The sequence below is a fragment of the Orycteropus afer genome, unplaced genomic scaffold (assembly GCF_000298275.1).
Source record: "Orycteropus afer afer isolate SDZICR_OR568_19922 unplaced genomic scaffold, OryAfe1.0 scaffold00129, whole genome shotgun sequence".
Lineage (NCBI taxonomy): Eukaryota > Metazoa > Chordata > Mammalia > Tubulidentata > Orycteropodidae > Orycteropus > Orycteropus afer.
Genome location: NW_006921716.1, coordinates 8,422,233 through 8,442,778, shown reverse-complemented (window position 1 = coordinate 8,442,778; position 20,546 = coordinate 8,422,233).

Here is a 20,546-nt window from a genome sequence, read left to right as displayed (position 1 = left end):
GAGTATGGAGGGATGGACACTGGGAAGAGGTAACTATGGGGAGGAAGTGGGAGGGGAGCTGTTGCATTGTGGTAAACTGTGACATGTGACAATGTATATGTGAACTGCTGTTTGGAAAGTGAATTTGCTCTGTAAATCTTCACCCAAATCAAAATAAAATAAAATAAAATGATTCATAAACTGCTTGATGAGGAATTGGCAAATTGGGTGTCAAAACAGAAAAAATGTAAAGCTTTCTAGGGAGAGTCCAAGTCAAAGAACAGAAAGGGCTCTGAAGTGAAATTGTAACTAATTCCCAAGTAAAGGATTCAAATAGTTTCTTCACTCTTTATCCACTAGAGGGGGTACATTAGTGGAACACGAGCTTTTCCAAGCACATAGGACCCTGTGGCCCTTTTAAAATGATACTGGGTTAATGAACAACGACTAGATTTAGTGCCGTATTAGGTACATTTTGATTTAAGTGGATAGTTTTAAAAAGTCTCTAATCAAGTAGTAGGAAAAAATTGATTCAAATGTGATTCATATAGTCTTTTAAACTTGTAATAAGAATGAAAATTAAAGAAATAATTTTTAAAATTTCATTAAGAGCAAAAAGAAGAAAATATATAATATAATAAACAAGGTGACCAATCAACTGATCCTTTTTCAGTCTTAGGACACTTACTATGAATTAGAATCGACTTTACAGCAGCTGGTATTGGTTTTTTAAAAAAATTATTATGGAAATGTCATTATTTGATTGTTTTAGAAATCAAAGTTTTCCAAATATTCATTTTTGCTTTGAAGTATTCTTTTTGCTTGTTTGATTCAGACAATTTAAAAATCATATTTTGCCTTTCATTGAAACTTCTTTCATTCTGTTTGTCTCATATTCATGGCTGGAGTTTGCAAAATATAAATATTCACTGTAAAACATATGAACATATGTTGAAGTGATGAGATGAGGTTTTAAATAGAGTAATAATCCTCTAACTGAGCCTGATAATCCTCTAACCTGGGAGGATTGGTTGGCAAGTGCTGCACTGGTTGGCATAATGTGCAGGTAAAAGTCCTTCTTTCCTTCCTCATGTGACTTCCTGGCATTCTCAGGTATGACTTACCACTGCTTGAATGAGATTATTCTAGTAAGAACAAGTTTAGAAATTTCTTTTGAATTTACTATATGTGTATAAATAATGGAATACTGACTGGAATTTTGCATGTTGTTTGGAATTTCAGTGGCTCAGAGCTGTGAATGAAAGTCATGCTGTAGTTCAAAGTCCAAATTCAAGGAGGCACCAGTGTGAAACCCTGAAAGGCCAATTAGACACAATTTCAGAGTTCAGTCTTTCATCAGAGAAGAGAAAGTGCTGGTCTTAGAAAGTGCCAAGTGCAGTTTTCAGGCAGGGAGGGATGCTTCTGCTCCCAGAAACCCTAACAGTGCAGATGTCAAGAGAATCTCTTGCATGGCTTGGGCATGCGTTAAAGAAAAGGAAATGGGTACTTTTTCCCTTAATTAAATGTCTGTTAGCCAGAGAACTTGCTGATATGTCCTGTTCTTCACCAGGAAGGAATGAAGGGAATAATTGGGTATTGGGTGCCTGAGCAAGGTGGACCAGTTGGGGATGTACATACGAGCTAGGACAGAGATAGACCCTTTCCACATAAATAAATATGAACTTACATCCTGAGCTATATGCTATTAGCAGTGCTACAAGAGGGCATAGAAGACAAACCAGACCTCATCTAGGTCAAGCTTAATGCTGAAGGCTTCAGTAAAACAAGGGTATCTTTGACTGGGCAACTGTTTTGTCACTTACGTAGATTCAGTTCTTGGACTAGCTCACAATGATCTCTGTCCTCTTTGGATTTCTGCTGCCATCCTGTGGCTCTGCCTTGTCATTTTTTCTCTAGTAATTTCAGGTACATTATTTCTAACACACTACTCAGGGCAGAGGATTCTACTCACACTCTTTTTGTAGTTTCCATGATGGTTAGCAGTGCTAGGATCATACTGAATGCTCAATAAATGACAATAATTGAATGAAGCATCTGTTTCACTTTCTGATTTTCACTGGCAACTCTTTACATATTGTTTTGTTATCTAGTGCCACTCTTAACAGAAAATACCAGAAATGGATGGCTTCAACAAACAGGAGTTTATTGTCTTACAGTTCAGGAGGCTAGAGGTTCATGCTCAAAGTACCAGCTCTAGGGACTGTGTGAAAACCCTTTGACATTAGGCTTCAACTCTGCCTCTTGCTCCCGGCCCTCTGAAGCTGGAGGCCTCTCTTAACTCAGGCAGCTGCTAGATGCTGAGGCTGACAATCCCAAGGTCAATAAGTAAAATGGCACAGTCACAAAATTATCAAGGAGCATGTCAGACCACTAATTCAAGTCCATTGACAGTCCCAAGATCGGCAGAAAACATGGCAGGCCATTGAGATGAAGACTCAGTCAAACGCAGGATCCAGATGTGCCCAAAGCTGGAGACCTTCCTCAAAGCTTCTTTTATACTGGAAGCAGACCACATCCTTAAGGCAGCTAGTCAGCTGCTTACAGTAGATTCCACCATGGAATTGATTACCAGTCTCATCATGGGGAATAGCTACATCTGGCTGCTCAGCCACTCAAAATCAGGCCCAGCCAAGTTGACATACAGCCTTAATTATCACATACATAGTTCATTTTGAGGATAGAAGTGGAGCCAACTTCCTATTATGAATTCAGAGCTGTGTGCCAAGTAGATACTGACATGGAAGGCACTTGTCAGAGTTGGTACACTTCTCTAAGCACCTACTTTACTCTCTGGGAATGCCTAAGACAGGGATTGTTGACAGCCATTTCTAACTACAGCTAGACATCACTCCTGTATGGTCAGTAACTGCAACCCCCCAAAATGGGTCTTAGACCCTATCTTATTTATCTGTGCTTGTGAGAACTGAAAGCCATTTATTTCTCTTTCCCTGGCACACCTTGTCAGGTATTAACTCCTCCCTAGAATAGGTTTACACAACAAAAGCTTGTTAATCAGCAGCTTCTTATCAAATCATACACAGGTAGTCTTGTAGGGCACTGCCAGGGACCCCGTCCCTATTGGCTCTGCTGCTACAAAGTCTGGAACTGGTCACATAGCCTTTCAGTCCCAGTCATGAAACCCTCATCCCTAAGTCCCCCAACTCAGATATAAATATCTCCACAAAAATGGGAGGGTTTAGTGGACATCTTGAATCCATCCCAGCCTGCCACCACTGCATGCTGAATTGCTATCAGCATTTGTAAGCCTGCTTTCTTTTATCTTGTGAATTCTTTCTCTCCTGATCCTCTTTTCTCCTATTTGGAGTAAACATTCATGTCACTAACTATGCCTCTGGGTAAATTCTTCTGCCTTTCCCTACCTATTCAGCAGGAGGTTTTGACCTCCCTGGGAAATTCCCACAACAGCTCCCTAATACAAGGACCGTTTATGAACAAAGTGTTTGCTAGGAGTTCCGGTAGCGTAGTGCCTAAGGCACTTGACTGCTAACCACTCCTTGGAAGGAACGTTGGGTAATCTATTTCGGTAGTGTTACTGGGAAACCCAAGGAGCAGTCACTATGAGTCGGGTCTGACTCAATGGCACATAACAACAACAACAAAGGATGGCTATTCAGGAAAGGCTGCATGAAGGTATATACATATATTCATTGTACATTTTACTGTGTTTTGGATGAAAGTTTACAGAGCTGTAAGTTTCCCATTCAATAATTTATATGTTTCATGACATTAGTTGCAATCCCCTCAATGTAACAGCACTCTTTCTATTTCTTTCCTGCCCCTTCCTGTTTGCCGAACTTTGTTTTTGGGAAAATGATCCCTTCCACTTTTGGTCACATATGGCTGATGGTTCTGAGGAGTACATTTCTCATGGGTATTATTGTTCACTATATATATGTTGTTGTTGTTGTTATGTGCTGTCGAGTCAAACCCGACTCATAGCGACCCCTCCCTGGGTTTCCGAGGCAGTATCACTACGGAAGTGTATATATATAGGAGCTCTGGTAGCATAGTGTCTAAGGCACTTGACTGCTAACCAGAAGGCTGGCAGTTCAAACCCATCAACCACTCCTTGGAAGGAAGATGGGGCAGTCTACTTCCATAGTGATACTGCCTCGGAAACCCAAGGAGGGGTCGCTATGAGTCGGGTCTGACTCGACGGCACATAACAACAACAACAACAACATATATATATATGAAACCAAACTCACTGGGATCCAGTCCATTCTGACTCATAGCAACCCCCTTTGGGTTTCTGAGATGGTAAATCTTTACGGAAGTATTGCCCAGTCTTCCTTCCACAGAGTGGCTGGTGGGTTTGAACCACCAGCCTTCTGGTTAGCAGTCAGAAGCCTTAGCCACTATGCCACCAGAGCTCCTTATAGGCTTGTCTATTGTTTGGGTGCTATTCATGAGGTTTTCAGTGGCCAATTCTTTTCAGAAGCAGCCTGCCCCTTTCTTCTTACTTGTATGTCTTATTCTGGAAGCTCCACTGAAACCTGTCCACCATGAGTGACCCTGCTGGTATTTGAAATACCAGTGGCATAACTTACAGCATCACAACAACACCCATGCCACCACAGTACAATCAACTGACTGATGAGATGGATTTCATTTTATTTGGATACATAATCAAAGCCCATGGAAGCAGCAGCTAAGAAATCAAATGACATATTTCATTGGAAAAATCTGCTGCAAAAGATCTCTTTACAGTGTTATGGAGCAAAGAAGTCACTTTGAAGACTAAGGTGCACTTGATCGAAGCCATGGTATTTTTAGTAGTCTCATATGCATGTTAGAACTGAGCAGTGAATAAGGAAGACTGCGGAAAAATTGATACATTGAATTGTGGTGTTGGTGAAGAATATTGAAAACACAATGGACTGCCAGAAGAATGACTTAATCTGTCTTGGAAGAAGTACAGCTGGGATGTTCCTTAGAAGCAAAAAATGGCCAGACTTTGTCTCTGTAATTTGGTTATGTTATCAAGAGAGCCCAGTCCCTGGAGAAGGATATCATGCTTGGTAAAGTAGAGAGTCAGCAAAAAAGGGGAAACCTTCAGCAAGGTGGATTCATACAATGGGCTCAAGTATAGCAAGGATTGTGAGGATGGCGCAGGACCAGGCAGTTTCATTCTGTTGTACATAAAGTTGCTAAGAGTCAAAACCACCTCAGTGGTACCTAACAACAACAATGTTTGGCTGAAAGATGATCCCCAGGGGTGGGTTCAGTTCCAAGTTTGAAGGACATCTAAGGGCCATTCGTCTCAGGCATTCCACTAGTTTCTATCAGACCAGTAAGTATGGTCTTTTTTATGCTTTTGAATTCTGTTCTACATTTTTCTACCATTCTGTCCAGGATCTTTTATTGTGCTCTCAATCAGGTCAGTAGTGGTAGCCAAGTACTGTCTGGTCTCAAGCTAGTGGGTTCTGTGGTTTGTGCAGTCCATTAGTTCTTTGAACTAATTGTTTCTTCACTTTTATTTTGTCCAGCTGGTGAGAGACCAATAGTTGCACTTTAGATGACCACTTACAAGCTTTTAAGATCCCAGTAGCAACTCACTTAAGTAGGATGTAGAGCACTGTCTTTATGGACTATGTTATGTCAATTGACCTGAATGTCCTCAGAGACTATGATTCTAATTCCCAACCCTGGTGATTCAGTCCCTCAAGGTGTTTGGTTATTGCTAAGGAGTTTTCATACCTTTGCCCGTATATGCTCTACTATATACATGGATATATTTGCATCATGTACAAATATGTATGTAGAAATATTCTCTGCCAAATCTATATATACTCATGTGTGTACTCCCATACCCCATCCCACACCTGATCAGCCTACACATCTACCCATTTATCCATTTCTAAATTATTGTTTGTTATTACTATTATTGCAGACTGGTATGTAAAATATTTACCATTGTTGTTTTTTCTCTTGCATACCTTCCAGTTTCTTCCTTTGCTTTGGTCATGCTTCCTAATTGTATATTACCTTTCCCTTCACCCTAGTTAACATATATCTACTTTATAGTTAGTGATTTTCCCTCTTTTCCCCTTCCATCCCTGGTAACCATCCAAGAATGTTTCTTTCTGTGTCTAAACCTCTTTTTACCTTTTTCTAATAGTGGTCTCATAAAATATATGTCCTTTTGTGGTTGACTAATTTCACCCAGCATAATGTCCTTCAGTTTATCCATGTTATGAAGTATTTTGTGAATTCATCATTATTCTTTCTTGTTGCATAGTATTCTATCATGTGTACATACCATACCCTTGTCAGAATTTTTTGTTTTTGATCATTATTGTTATTGCTTGGGTGAGATGCTGTCTCTTTGTTGTTTTAATTTGCACCTCTCTAATGGTTAATAATTGAGAAAGTTTCTTCATGTATTTGTTGGCCACCAGAATGTCTTCTTTGGTGAAGTGTCTGTTCATATCCTCTGCCTATTTTTAAATTGGATTGTATTTTTGTTGTAGGGGTGTTGAAGTTTTCTATACATTTTAGAGATTATTGGCTTGTCTGATATGTTGTTGACAATTTTTTTTTTCCCATTCTGTAGATTCTCTTTTTTCTCTTTTGGAGAAGACTTTTGATGAACATAAGTGTTTAATTTTTAGTAGACCCCTTTTATCTGCTTCATCTTCTGTTGTTTGGTAGTCTATTTATGGCATATATTAGGACCCCTGGTGTTCCTATTTTTTCTTCTGTGATCTTTATAGTCTTAGGTTTTATATTTAGGTCTTTGATCCATTTTGAGTTAGTTTTTGTGTATGGTGTGAGGTATAAGTCTTATTTCATTTTTCTACAGATAGACACCCTGTTTTGCCAGCACCATTTGTTAAAGAAACTGTCTCTTTCCTGGTTTATGGACTTTGGCCCTTTGTCAAAGATCAGCTGTCTATAGGTGGAAGGATTTACTTCTGGGTTCTCAATTCTGTTCCATTGGTCTATGCATATATATTTGTGCTAGTACTAGGCTGGTTTTACTACCATGACTGTATGGTAAATCCTGAGATATGGTGGTGTGAGGCTCCTACTTTATTATTCTTCTTTTAGTAATGTTTTGTTTATCCAGAGCCTCTTTCTTTTCCATATAAAGTTGGTGATTACTTTTTCCACATCTCTAAAGAATGCTGTTGAAATTTGGATTAAGATTAAAATATATCTACAGATAGATAGATGTATTATCTATCTATCTATATAGATATACATGTTGTTGTTATGTGCTGTCGAGTGTGCCCCGACTCATAGCGACCCCACCTTGGGTTTCTGAGATAGTATCACTATGGAAGTAGATTGCCCCGTCTTCCTTCCGAGGAGTGGCTGGTGGGTTTGAACCGCCAGCCTTCTGGTTAGCAGTCAAGTGCCTTAGGCACTATGCTACCAGAGCTCCTATAAGTATACATATAGATAGATAATTATGTATCTATAAATATAGATTCTTTGAGTAGTATGGAATGTTTTTATAGTGTCAAGTCTTCCTATCCATGAAGATGGTATGTTTTTCCATTATGTTACTCTGTTTTTGTTACTTACAGTAGTGCTTGTAGTGTTCTTTGTATAGGTCTTTTATGTTAGATTTATCACTAAGTATTTTTTTTAGGGGACCTAATGTAATAGATATAAGGATCTTTGTTGGTACAGTGCCTAAGGCATTTGACTGCTAACCAGAAGGTTGGAAGTTCAAACTCATCAGCCACTCCATGGAAGGAAGACAAGGCAATGTGCTACCATAAAGATTTACTGCCTTGAAAACTCAATGGGGTCTCTATGAATTGGAATTGATGTACTGTACTAGGAGTAAGCATTAATTATTAAAAAGCCATTAATAGAAGATACGCAAAAATTATTATCCTAGGGCAATAAAAGAAAGATAACAAGCTAACAACCAAAAATGCTTGTGCATTTTAAGAGGGTTATTTCAGTAAAGAAGTGGTTGTAAAAATTTAGTACATTCTCCTGCTAACTGAATGTTTGGAGGGTTGAGTCCAGTCAGAGACACTTTGGAAGAAAGATCTACTGATCTGCTTCTGAGAAATCAACCATTGGAAACCCTATGGATCTCCATTTCACTCTGACAAATGTAGGGTTTGCTATCAATAGCAATCAACTGATGGCAATTGTTTTTATTTTTAGTAGAACTTATATGATATCACTAAATTATCCTTCACTCCTTTTAGATAGCCCATCTATATTTCAGACAATGTGGAGGGTGTTTTTCAGGTGTCACTTTTAGGGACTTCCCTCAGCCCCCTTTTTCAATTTTATGCCAATCTCAGCTACACTTTATCCCTGAATTCTTAATGTGTATACATGTGTTTAGATAATATTTTTTGTCATTTGGTTAGTGTTCAGCTGACTGAGTCTCCCTAAATTCTCAGAAGTGGAGAAGAATGGCCGTCTACTATAACACTGTTTGGTGGCCATTGACTTCAGTTTTCAATGGGCCTGTCCCTCATATCTCTTGTCTTATGCTGCTATCCCTGTTTGGTGACCTTGAAGTCATGGCTCACAACTTACTCTCAGATCAAAAACAAAGCAAACTCCAAAGTACACAGTAGCACAGATCCCAGCCCCAAAGTCCTTTATGTTGCAAATGGATTTCTGTGGGTGCTGCACCCTTGACTGCTGGGGTTCTCTGTGCTGTCAAGTCTGTAGTGGCAGAAATTCAGGAGCCCCCACCCTAGGAGCTGATTATACCCCATTGGTAAACAATCATTCTTACCTTAGACACATGGGATGGCTTCTCATTAAGCAGGACATTCACTGGCCTAAATCCGAGGAAACACTTGCTCATCTACCCAGACTCTGTGAAAATTATTGGACTGTGTTAAAATTGCAAAAATCAATAACCAAGAACTTTTCAGCTTGGCTTTGAAGTTATTATTGTGGCTAAAGACTCAGCTCCCATTGAAGAAAATTGTGGGTTAGTTTAATAACAAAGCCTAAAGTAAAGTTCAGGTAAGAAAACGGCAGGTTTTTTTTTTCCTCTGGTGAGTCTAAAGATGCCCAGCTTCTGAAGTTCAGAAAGGAGAGCTGATCTGACTACACAGACACTTTCAAACTGAATCCTCAGAGTTCTGTTGATGGACTCAAGTATAGCAAGGATCGCAGAGCTGGCGCGGGACCAAGCGGTGTTTCTTTCTGCTGTGCATAGCGTCGCATGAGTCAGAGACGACTTGACAGCACCTAACAACAACAACAACAACAACAACAACATTTCCATAGTTTAGGATTTTAGGGTAGGGACACATCTGATTACAAAGTATTAGCTGTCCAAGTCTGGAGGGTAGGAACTTCAGCTTTCGTAGGCTGAATGGAAGCCTCAGAACCTCTCAGAGACTGTACCAGCCTTCATAGGCTTCCATGTTAGTGCTCCATCACAGTTCAGTGTGTCTACTCTATAAGAAACTGGTCTTTCCCACTCTTGAAAGTCAACTCCTTCCCAATCTATCCCCTTCCTGTCAGCTTCCACTTGTCCCAGTCTGGTGGGTTCAAAGTGCCAAACTTTCTCTTAGCAGCTAAGTGCTTAACCACTGTACCACCAGGGCTCCTTCATTAGCTATTAGGGAAATGCAAAAATACTGACAATACCAAGCGCCAATAAGGATGCAGAGCAACCGAATATTTCATGCATTGCTTGTGGGAATGTAAACTGTACACACACTCTGGAGAAACAATTTGTCATTTTTTAAAAAAAATGAATTTTATTGAAATATAATTTATGTACAGTGAAATACACAAAACTAAAGTGACATGGGTCAATGCATTTTTTTTTTTTCAGTGTTCCCTCCCCTCCCTTCCCACCCCTGGCAACCAGCAAAGAAAGTTTCCCTACATATATAAGCCTTTTCTTGACTCTCCACAATAAACTAACACTATGTTTGTCCTTCTGTGATTGACTTATTTTACTCAGCATAATATCCTCCAAGTTCATCCATATTATGTGGTGTTTTGCAGACTCTACATTATTCTTCAGTGCTGCATAGTATTCCATTATGTGTATGTACCATAGTTTGGTCATCCACTGTTCCGCTCAAATCTTAGAGATAAATCCCTTGCCAGATATGTAATTATTGGCAAACATGAATTTGTTGTTGTCATTTTTGTTATGTGCTTTTTCATGGTGTCGATTTCTTTGTTCCATGTAATTTTCTATGCTGAGCTCGTTTTGTTTATGAATTGTGTTATCACTTACTTTATTGCTATTGTTATAGTGTTTGCTAGATATTTATGCTAGTCCTCTTTTTTGATGTGAAGGCCTATCATTTTTCTTTGAGGTTACTCTGTGATTTATAGTTTTCTTCCCAAGTTTAGAATAGTCCATTCTATCTTGTAGTTGTTTTGACTTCCCTACCATTTAGAAGTTCTGTAACGACACATTTTTTTTCCCTCTTTTTGGTTTGTAGTTGTCCTCCTTTGTCAATTGATGTCTCTGGTTCCCTGTTTACAATCTTGTAAGCTCATTTTACTTTGGATATGTCCATAGCTGTGGTTTCTGGGTTATGTCATCATGTGTGTTAATGGTCAGTTGTTATAGGCTGTTGTTGCTTCTCTGTCCAAAGGGCTCCCTTTACCAACTCTTGTAATGTTGGTCTGTTTTAACAAATTCCTTTAATTTCTGCTTATCTGGAAATGTCCTAATTTCACCATCATATTTGAGGGACAATTTTGTTGGGCACATAATTCTTGGTTTGAAAGTTTTCTCTTTTAGGGTTTTATATATACCATCCCCTTGTCTTCTCGCCTGCATGGTTTCTGCTGAGAAATCCAAGCTTAGTCTTATTGGTTGCCCCTTGTAGGAAGTAAGTTTTTGTTTTTCCCGTGTTGGCCTCATGATTCTTTCTTTGTTTTTGGTTTTGGTAAGTTTGATGATGATATGTCTTGGTGATTTTCTTTTGGGGTCTATCCTGTTTGGGGTTCATTGGACTTCCTGAATTGATATATTCTCAGCTTTCATCGTACCAGGAAAATTCTCTTCCAACAAATCTTCGACAATTTTCTCTGTGGTTTTATTTGCCTCTTCCTATTCTGGAACTCCAATCACACATAGGTTATTCCTTTTGATGGTATCCCACATGAACCTTAGGCTTTCTTCATTTTGCTTTGATCTTTTTTTCTGATTGACCCCTTTCCAAAGAAGTATTCAGGTATTTGCCTCCAATCTCCCTAATTCTGTCTACATTGATTCAATTCTGCTCCTTTGCCCATTCAATGTCTTATCTATTTCTGAAAATTTAGTATTAATCTTCCGGATTTCTGTGTGTAGATTTTGTATCATTTCTAATTTTTCATTTATTTTGTCATTTTATTCTTGTATTGTCTTTTGAAATTGTTCTAGGGTTTTGTCTTTGTTTTCCTTGATCAGTCTCTCAATTAGTTGAAGATACCTAAATATAATTCTTTTGAATTCCTTATCAGGGAGTTCCAGGGCTGTGTCTTCCTCAGGGATGTGTTTTGGGTCTGTATCCTGGTCCCTTGTTTCTCCTGCTTTATCTTGCTTCTTTGTGTGGACTGTGATGCTCTGTTGTCTCTGAGGCATTGTGATGTTTTTGTGTTCATATTTAATTGGTTATTGTATGTTGGAGTGACTTGCCCACAATTTTCATTTTCTTTGTTGTGTTTGAATGTTATTCGCACAAGCAGGGTACTGTGCCCCTCTCTTCACTAGTTGACAGCACTTATACACTTACTTCTTTCCTTTTGTCAGCCTCTCGTATGTCCCTGCCAACCTTGGCAAACAGAGCCTATTCTTAGGTCCCTAGAATCCGAATGAGAATGCTATTACTTTAAAATCCAAAATGGTTGCCACTTTAAAGATTCAAAATGGCTGTACCCTTGGTCACTTTAAATATCCAAAATGGCTGTCAAGTGTAAACAATCAAAATGGCTGCATCCTCCAGACAGCAAAAAGTCAACAGCTCCGGTTTTCTCCCTCCTTGTTGTTTTCCTTTCTAGTCATAGGCCACCAGTGCAGTTGTCCCTGCAGCCCGTGGTGACCAAGGCTGATCTTTTGGTCAATTCTGAGGTCCCAACACCACTTGGAAATATTCAGGCCATTGGTCCTGTCAGAGTATTTGATAGTCCACAGCTCTAACCATCTCTGTACTCACTGTTTTCGTTCAGGTTTTTCCACTAGTTGGTGCCTGATCCACTTCTGTATAGTTCTTTTCAAACTCAGGGCTCTAGGATTGTCTTCTGTATCTCTGTCAATTGGTTTTTCTTTTCTTTGTTGAAGAGAGTCTGTGTCACTTGTTGGCCTGTTCCTCCATCTTACCGGAAATTCCAGTTTGGCATTTTCTTAAACATAAAGTTACCATGTGACCCAGTGATCACTTTACTGGGTATTTACCCTAGATAAATAAAATTTACACACACATGAAAACCTGTACATGAATATTCATAGTATCTTTATTTGTAGTAACCAACTAGAGAATAAATAATCTGTAATAATCCGTACAATGGCATACTATTCAACAATAAAACAGAAGAAATTATTGATGCACACACTAACTTGGATGAATCTCAAGAGCAATATGGTGAGAAAAACTAGTCTCAAAATATTACATTCTGTATGATTCCATTTATATAATATTCTAGAAATGAGGAGGTATTGTGAGAATCATTTCACTTGGAGAGGGGAGGTCAAGTACAAAGGAACCTGCATGGATTGAGCCCCAAACCCCTTCCTTTTCCAGTGCTTGAGTATTGTGTAATCCCCCTACTAACTACTCACTATCCCTCCCTACAACTCAACCCTGGAGAAAGGAAGAAGCTATCAAAAATTGACATATTGTTTCCTAACAGCTTGGTTGCTAATTGAAAAGTTGGCAGTTCAAACCCATGAGCCACTCTGCAAGAGAAAGATATGGCAGTCTGCTTCCATGAAGATTTACAGCTTTGGAAACCTTATGAGACAGTTCAACTCTATCCTATAGAGTCACTATGAATCAGCATTAATTCAATGACAATGGGTTTTTGACACTGGTAGAATGACAGCTGAGAATAGAAGTAGAACATAAATCAAAATATTATTTTAAAATAAAGTTAAGTCAAACCTACTTGAGAACACTTAACTACTTAAGCAAACCTACTTATTGGGTGGAAGTATTTATTTAGTAAATTTGATATAGTGTGGTCCTCCTGGTTTTTACCTCCCTTTGGTCTAAGGGCAGAATGTCTTATCCTGGCATCTTCAGGTCTCTTTGAAGTAGTTGTGTTGAAATATCTTCTCCAGGTGGACCCTGGGTTTATACCATATTAGATAACTTGGTCTAAGTTGCTTGCCTTGGGGAACTCCTATAAGAGCAGGGTCAGGTTTGAACTTGTCTCTGGGCTGGTCAGGAAACATTAATTGCAGTGGCCCTACCTACCTAACTTGGTAGGAAGTTCATGCTCTGCTCATTAATATCTGTGCTGGTGGACAGTTCCACATTGATTCAACTGCTTTTTTGGGGATTTGGCTAGATATGTAGATCAGGCCTTCACTTTCTTTTGATGCTAAATCTACACCAAGAGGAAGTTAAGACAGAATTGCTGTATCACCTCTTCCCTTCAGAAAACTGAGAAATTAAACATCTTCTTTTTCTAGATGCCAGCTTTTGTGGCTCCAAGGTTTAAAACAGTGCATCTCCATTTGACCACATGATTGCTCAATCTGGCTACATCCCAGGACCACACTATAAAAACCACAGTGGTAAAAACCTGTTTAACAGCCTTCTCGGTTTCTACCAAAAGTCTTTCTTTAAGTCAGCATTTTAAAGCCTAGTAATTTTTAGAATCTTATCCACAATATCAGCAAAGGCAACAAAATGAGTTTATGCAATTTTATTGTTTGCCAATGCAGGGATCATGACAAACACATGGACTCAGCTTCTAAAATTTAAGCTTGTACTGGTTTATCAATGAGCCTTGCTGGCACAGTGGCACTTGGCTGCTAACTGAAAGACTGGCCATTCAAACCCACTGGTCACTCCACAGGAAAAAGATGTGGTAGTCTGCTTCCTCAAAGATTACAGCAGTTCTACTCTGTCCTTTAGTGGTGCTATGACTCAATGACAATGAGTTTGGTTTGGTTTGGTTTGGTTTACCACATAGACATTTTTTTTTCCTTCCATTTATGGAGTACTATCATATTCACTATCATCATATGATTTTTTCAAGAAGAGTAGGAGATAGTTACTCTATTTCAGAGATTTGAGTTTTCCAGCCATTAAAAGCAGACTAGGAGACTTGGTGGCACAAGTGCTTTGCAATGTGCTACTAACCTAAAAGGTGACAGTTTGAACCACACACAAGCTCTGTGGAAGCAAGACTGGTGATCCGTTTTCATAAAGATTACAGTAAAGAAAACCCTGTGGAGAGTTCTACTGGGATCACCATGAATCAGGGGCTGACTCCACATCAGCTAACAACAACAATAACAAAGGTAGACAGACTGGGACTAGAAACCTCACTGTTTTTAGAGACAGGGAGGATCATGAAGAGTCTCAGGAACAATTGAACTCCCAGACATCTGATTTAATGAGGGAGTAGGATGCAAAGAGTTATGTGCTGGGGAGAGTAGCCAGGAATTCTTTCCTACAGCTTCAGCAATAAGGATGTGTACAGAAACTTGGCCCCTCAAGTCCATGGTAATATCCTGAAGATGTAGCTGCCAGGGGTCTATTCAGCAAGAAGGTTATCACTGCTTAGTCATTAAGAGCATGAACTTTAATGTCACAGAGTTCAAATTCTGCTACTTGCTAACTTGTGTGCTCTTGGGAGAAGTCACCTAATCTTTTAAAGCCTCTGCTTCTGTAGAGTGGGGACAATTATATCTCCTTTGTTGGGTTGTTGAGAGGATTAAATGAAAGAATGCCTTTAGTAAAATCTGACACAGATTTTACACAGATGCTATAGAGTTCTTGCGGAGCACGACAGGAATAGAAGATGAGAAGGAAGAAATCTGTGACGTACTGTATGCAATATGGTTTGGATTAGCTTTGATTTCTCTGGCTGAATAAGTCTATAGATGTGTTTTGGTTGGCTAAGAGAGGGGTAGCCTTGTCAATACATAGCATCTAAAACAACTTTCTTGAGGAAAATAAAGCAAGGCCAGGAATGCCTTGTCTGTGATTTTGTTGTTTATTTCAGCCTAACTCGATTTTTTTTTCCTCTGCTATCCATAAGGTTTTCAGTGGCCTTTCCCACCCCCCCCCCACACACACACACGAAATGGATTTAGCCATATCCTTCTTCTTAGTCTGTCTTAGTCTGGAAGTTCCACGGAAACCTGTCCACCATGAGTGGCCCTGCTGGTATTTGAAATACCAGTGGCATAGCTTCCAGCCTCACAGCAACACATAAGCCACCAAAATCAACACTGACAGATGAGTGATGAAATACAGTGTTCTGTTCTGTTTTATATAGGGTCGCTGTGAGTCAGAGCCAACTCGACAGCACCTAACAACAACAACAACAACATGTATCCACTCACAGATTATTGTTATCACTGTTATTTAGGATTGTGTACATAATAGTATTCCCCTTTGTTGCCTGTAACTCTTGTGCTTCTCCCTGTGTCTTCCACTGCCTTGATGATTTTGTGGTGACCTCACCCTTATTGTAAATTGCCTTTCCCTTCACCCAAGCCTACCCTCTAGTCAATGATTTATCATTCCTGGCCCTTCCACCTCTGGTAACCCTCAAAGAATGTTTCTTCCTGGGTGTAAACATTTTCATGCTTTTTTATAGTAGTGGTCTTATACAATATTGTTCTTTTCTGACTGACTAGTTTCACTCAGCTTAGTGTCCTCTAGGTTCATCCAATTGATGAGGTGTTTCACTGATTAATCATTATTCTTTAACTTTGCATAGTATTCCATTTGTGTGTATGTATCACAGTTTATTTATCCATTCATATATTGATGGACATTTAGATTATTCCCATCTTTTTACTATTACGAATAATGTTGCAATGAACATGGATGTGCATATCTTGTCATGGCTCTTATTTCTCTGGGATATATACCTAGTAGTGGGATTGCTGGACCACATACTCTATCTATTCAGTGAATTCATTCAATAATTATTCATTAATCTTCTACTATGGGGTAAACACTCTTCAAGGTTTCTGGGAGAATCAACAAACAAAACAGCTGGAAAAAAAAAAAAAAAAAAAAAGTTCACCGCTCTCTGTGTAACTTAAATTAAGCCCCAACTGGTTGTCTCAACTCTTCTTCAAAATCTAGCCAGTTGCTTTTGTTTGTTTGTTTTACACTCACTGCCATCACCCTAGTTCCAGGCATTATCCTCTCTCAATTGCTCAATAACCTCTTACCATGTCTCCTTCTATGCAGTCTTCAATCAACTCACCACACAATAGACTCAGTGAATTTATTAAAATCCAAAACTGATGAACTCACACCCAGTTTAAATATCTTCAATAATTTTCAATTGCCCTAGGATACCACCTATTAGTTGTTGTTAGGTGCCGTCCAGTTGGTCCCAACTCGTAGTGACACTATGTACAACAGAATGAAACCCTGCCCAGTGCTGTGCCATCCAAACAGTCATTGTCGTGCTTTAGCCCATCATTGCAGCCACTGTATCAATCCATCTCCTTGAGGTTCTTCCAGTTTTTTGCTGACCCTCTACTTTAGCAAAGACAGTATCTTTCTCCAGGGGACGGTCCCTTCTGACAACATGACCAAGGTATAAGAGACAAAGTCTGGCAATTCTTGCTTCTAAGGAGCATTCCAGCTGTACTTCCTCCAACACAGATTTGTTTGTTCTTCTAGCCGTCCATGGTACATTCAATATTCTTCCCCAACAACACAATTCAAATGCATCAATTCTTCCTCTTTATTCGTTGTCCAGTTCTCACATGCATGTGACATGATTGAAAATACCATGGCTTAGGACACATGCACATAAATTTTCAAAATGGCTTCTTTGTTCTTTAACACTTTAAAGAGGCCCTTCGTAGCAGACTTGCCCAGTTCAATATGAACCGCTGCTTCCATGGCTGGATTTCTTGACCGCTGCTTCCATGGGTGTTGATTGTGGATCAAAGTAGAATGAAATTTTTGAAAACTTCCATCTTTTCTCCATTTATTATGATGCTGCTTATTGGTCCAGTTGTGAGGACTTTTGTTTTCTTTATATTGAGATGTAATCCATACTGAAGATTGTAATCTTTGATCTTTATGAGTAAGGGCTTCAAGTCATCTTCACTTTCAGCAAACAAGGTTGTATCATCTGCACATTGCTAGTTATTCACAAGTCTTCCTCCAATCCCGATGCTGTGTTCTTCTTCATATAGTCCAACTTCTTGCACTGTTTACTCAGCATGCAGATTGAATAAGTATGCTGAACAGATAAAACCCTGACACATTCCCTTCTTGATTTTAAACCAAGCTGTTGTTGTTGTTGTTATGTGCCGTCGAGTAGGATTGCCCAACTTTCCTTCCGAGGAGTGGCTGGTGGGTTTGGACCGCGAGCCTTCTGGTTAGCAGTCAAGTGCTTTAGCCACTATGCTACCAGAGCTCCTATTAAACCAAGCAGTATCCCCTTTTTCTGTTTGAACATCCGTCTCTTGGTCTATGCACAGGTTCCTCATGAGCACAATTAAGTGTTCTGAAATTTCCATTCTTTGCAACATTATCCATAATTTGTTATGATCTACATAGTCGAATGCCTTTGTATAGTCTATAAAACACAAGTAAACATCTTTTTGGTATTTGCTTTCAGCGAGGATCAGTCTGAACAACAGCAATGATATCTCTCATCGCATTCTCTCCTGAATGCAGCTTGAATTTCAGGCACTTCCCTGTCAATATCTTGCTGTAACTGCTTCTGAATTCTCTTCAGTAAAATTTTTCTTGCGTGTTGTATTAACGGTATTATTTGATAATTTCCACATTCTATTAGATAGCCCTTCTTTGGAATGTGTACAAATATGGATTTCTTCCAGTCAGCCACATAGCTGTCTTTCAAATTTCTTGGCATAAAAGAGTGTGTGCCTCCAGTGTTGAATCTATTTGTTGAAATATCTCAATGGGTACTTCATCAACTTTGTTTTTCCCCAATTTCATCGGTGCAGCTTGGACTTCCTTCAATACCATTGGTCCTTGATCATATGTTGCCACCTAATCTCCTTTAAAGCAAACTGTGACCTGACCCTTTCTTGTTTTCTGATCTCATATTGCAACTCTTCCTACCTTGGTACTTACCCTTGCCTCTCAGACTGAAATTCTAGCTGCCGTACAGTGTCCATGCTCATTTTCCTCACACCATGGAGTGTCGATGCTCATTTTCTGTCTGGAATCTTCTCCCCAACTCTTTTTCATGCTGAATGAATGTTCAGGTTACTGCTTAATTGTCCTTTCTTAGGGAAACATTTTCTGATTCCCATAAACTGGTTAAACGCCCCTGTGTTGAGCTCTATAATACTGCATGTCACATCTGTCCTTGCCACTTACCATAGATGATTACTCTTGCTTGTATGCTTGTCTGTGCTCCATAATGGATTATGAGAATCCCTGAGTAGCACACATTGTTAATGTTCTTGGCTGCTAACAGCAAGGTTAGAGATTTGAGTCCACCCAGAGGCACCTCAGAAGAAAGGCCTGGGGATCTAATGTGAAACATCAGCCATTGAAAACGTTTGGAGCACAGTTCTATTCTGACACACATGGAGTTGCCATGAGTCACAGTTGACTTGACAGCAACTGGTCACTGGTTATCAAAGGGTCCATGTTTGCCTTGTTCTTGACTGTATTCTAGGACTTAGCACAATGTTGGACCCATACTAAATATTTAAATATTTGCTACATGCAAGAATAAATAAATTAAGCAAACATATAGAAAGGTAGCCACATAGACACCAGCTGATACTGTAAGGAAGGTAGCAAGTAGAAAACTTGAGGGACATAGTGAGAAATGATTTGCTGAGATGGAAAATGCTTTTTTTCTCTTTCATGTGAAAGATTTTAGAATAATAATAGGGACAACTAGAATAATTTAGTTTCCCAGTGCATTTTCATTTTATTTAATTCCTATGATTTAAATAGGAGCTCCGGTAGCATAGTGCCTAAGGCACTTGACTGCTAACCAGAAGGCTGGCGGTTCAAACCCTCTAGCCACTCTTCAGAAGGAAGATGAAGCAATCTACCTCAGTAGTGATACTGCCTCGGAAACCCAAGGAGGAGTTGCTATGAGTCGGGGCCAACTCGATGGCAAATAGCAACAACAACATGATTTAAATAATAAAGTCTTCATCTACTAAAAAGTGAAGAGAATTTTCCTTAATTTGGAAGCCAGTTCTCAGGAATATTTCAATTTAATTTTCTGATTCCTAAGTATGGGGTAACTCCAAGGGGATAAATGTGCTCTCTTGTTGTTGTTGTTATGTGCCGTTGAGTTGGGCCGACTCATAGCGACCCCTCCTTGGGTTTCCGAGGCAGTAGTATCACTATGAAAGTAGATTGCCCAACCTTCCTTCTGAGGAGTGGCTGGTGGATTTGAACCACCAGCCTTCTGGTTAGCAGTCAAGTGTCTTAGGTACTACGCTATTAGAAAATATATATTCCATGGATTGGTATTCTCCAAATTGAACTGTGCAACGGCAGCATCATTCTACTCTTGTCAATGAGTTAATTTTTCTGACCAAAAAAAAAAGATTTGTAATGTTATTTCTAAATAAGTGTAGAAAAACTCTGAGACAGTTGTGATACACTGAATATGAATGTATCCTGCCCCAAAGACAACTGCCAGCATCACTTATCTTATTCCTGTTGTAACACGGGCCCAATGATTCTTGTATTTCCACAAACTTTCCCAAGGTTTCAGGTTTTCTAAGTCTGTCAGGCTTAAAGCCTGGGAGTGATTTTGACTAATCATTGTTCTTTACCACCTACATATAGTCAATGACCAATTCTTGTTGATTCTTACTCTAAATTTAAATACCTCTTGCATACATCCTATTGTTTTTCTTTGCACAATCATCAAGGAAACCAAGACTCTAGAGACTAGATAAATTATTGCAAAACCTTCCTACTGAGTCTCCTTTCTCTAGTCTTTCTCTCCTAGTCTGCAACCATTAACATATAAATGTTCATAGAATGCTTTCCTGCTTGGGAACTTTGGGGTTTCCTTATTGTAATTCTTATTATAATAGGAATTAAAGTAGAAACTCTTGCTCCAGGAATTAAAAGTATTCTACAGTCTGGTGCTATTGTAGGAACTCAGCTTTATTTTCCAGGATTTCGCATCACATCTGTATTCCATCTGGTCAGTTTCCTCACTGTTTCTTGAACATCTGTGCCTATTCTCAACTCAGTACTGAATTCTTGTCCCTCTTTGCAACATTGTTCACATCTCTTGCCTCCTTCCTCTCAAAGAACCCTGGTGTTGGCTCCCATTGAGTTGATTCTATCTCATTGAGATTCCATGTGTGCAGAGTAGAACTGCTCCCTAGGATTTTCAAGGTTGTAACCTTTTGGAAGCAGATTGCCAGGCCTGTCCTCCAAGGGCCCTGAGGGGGC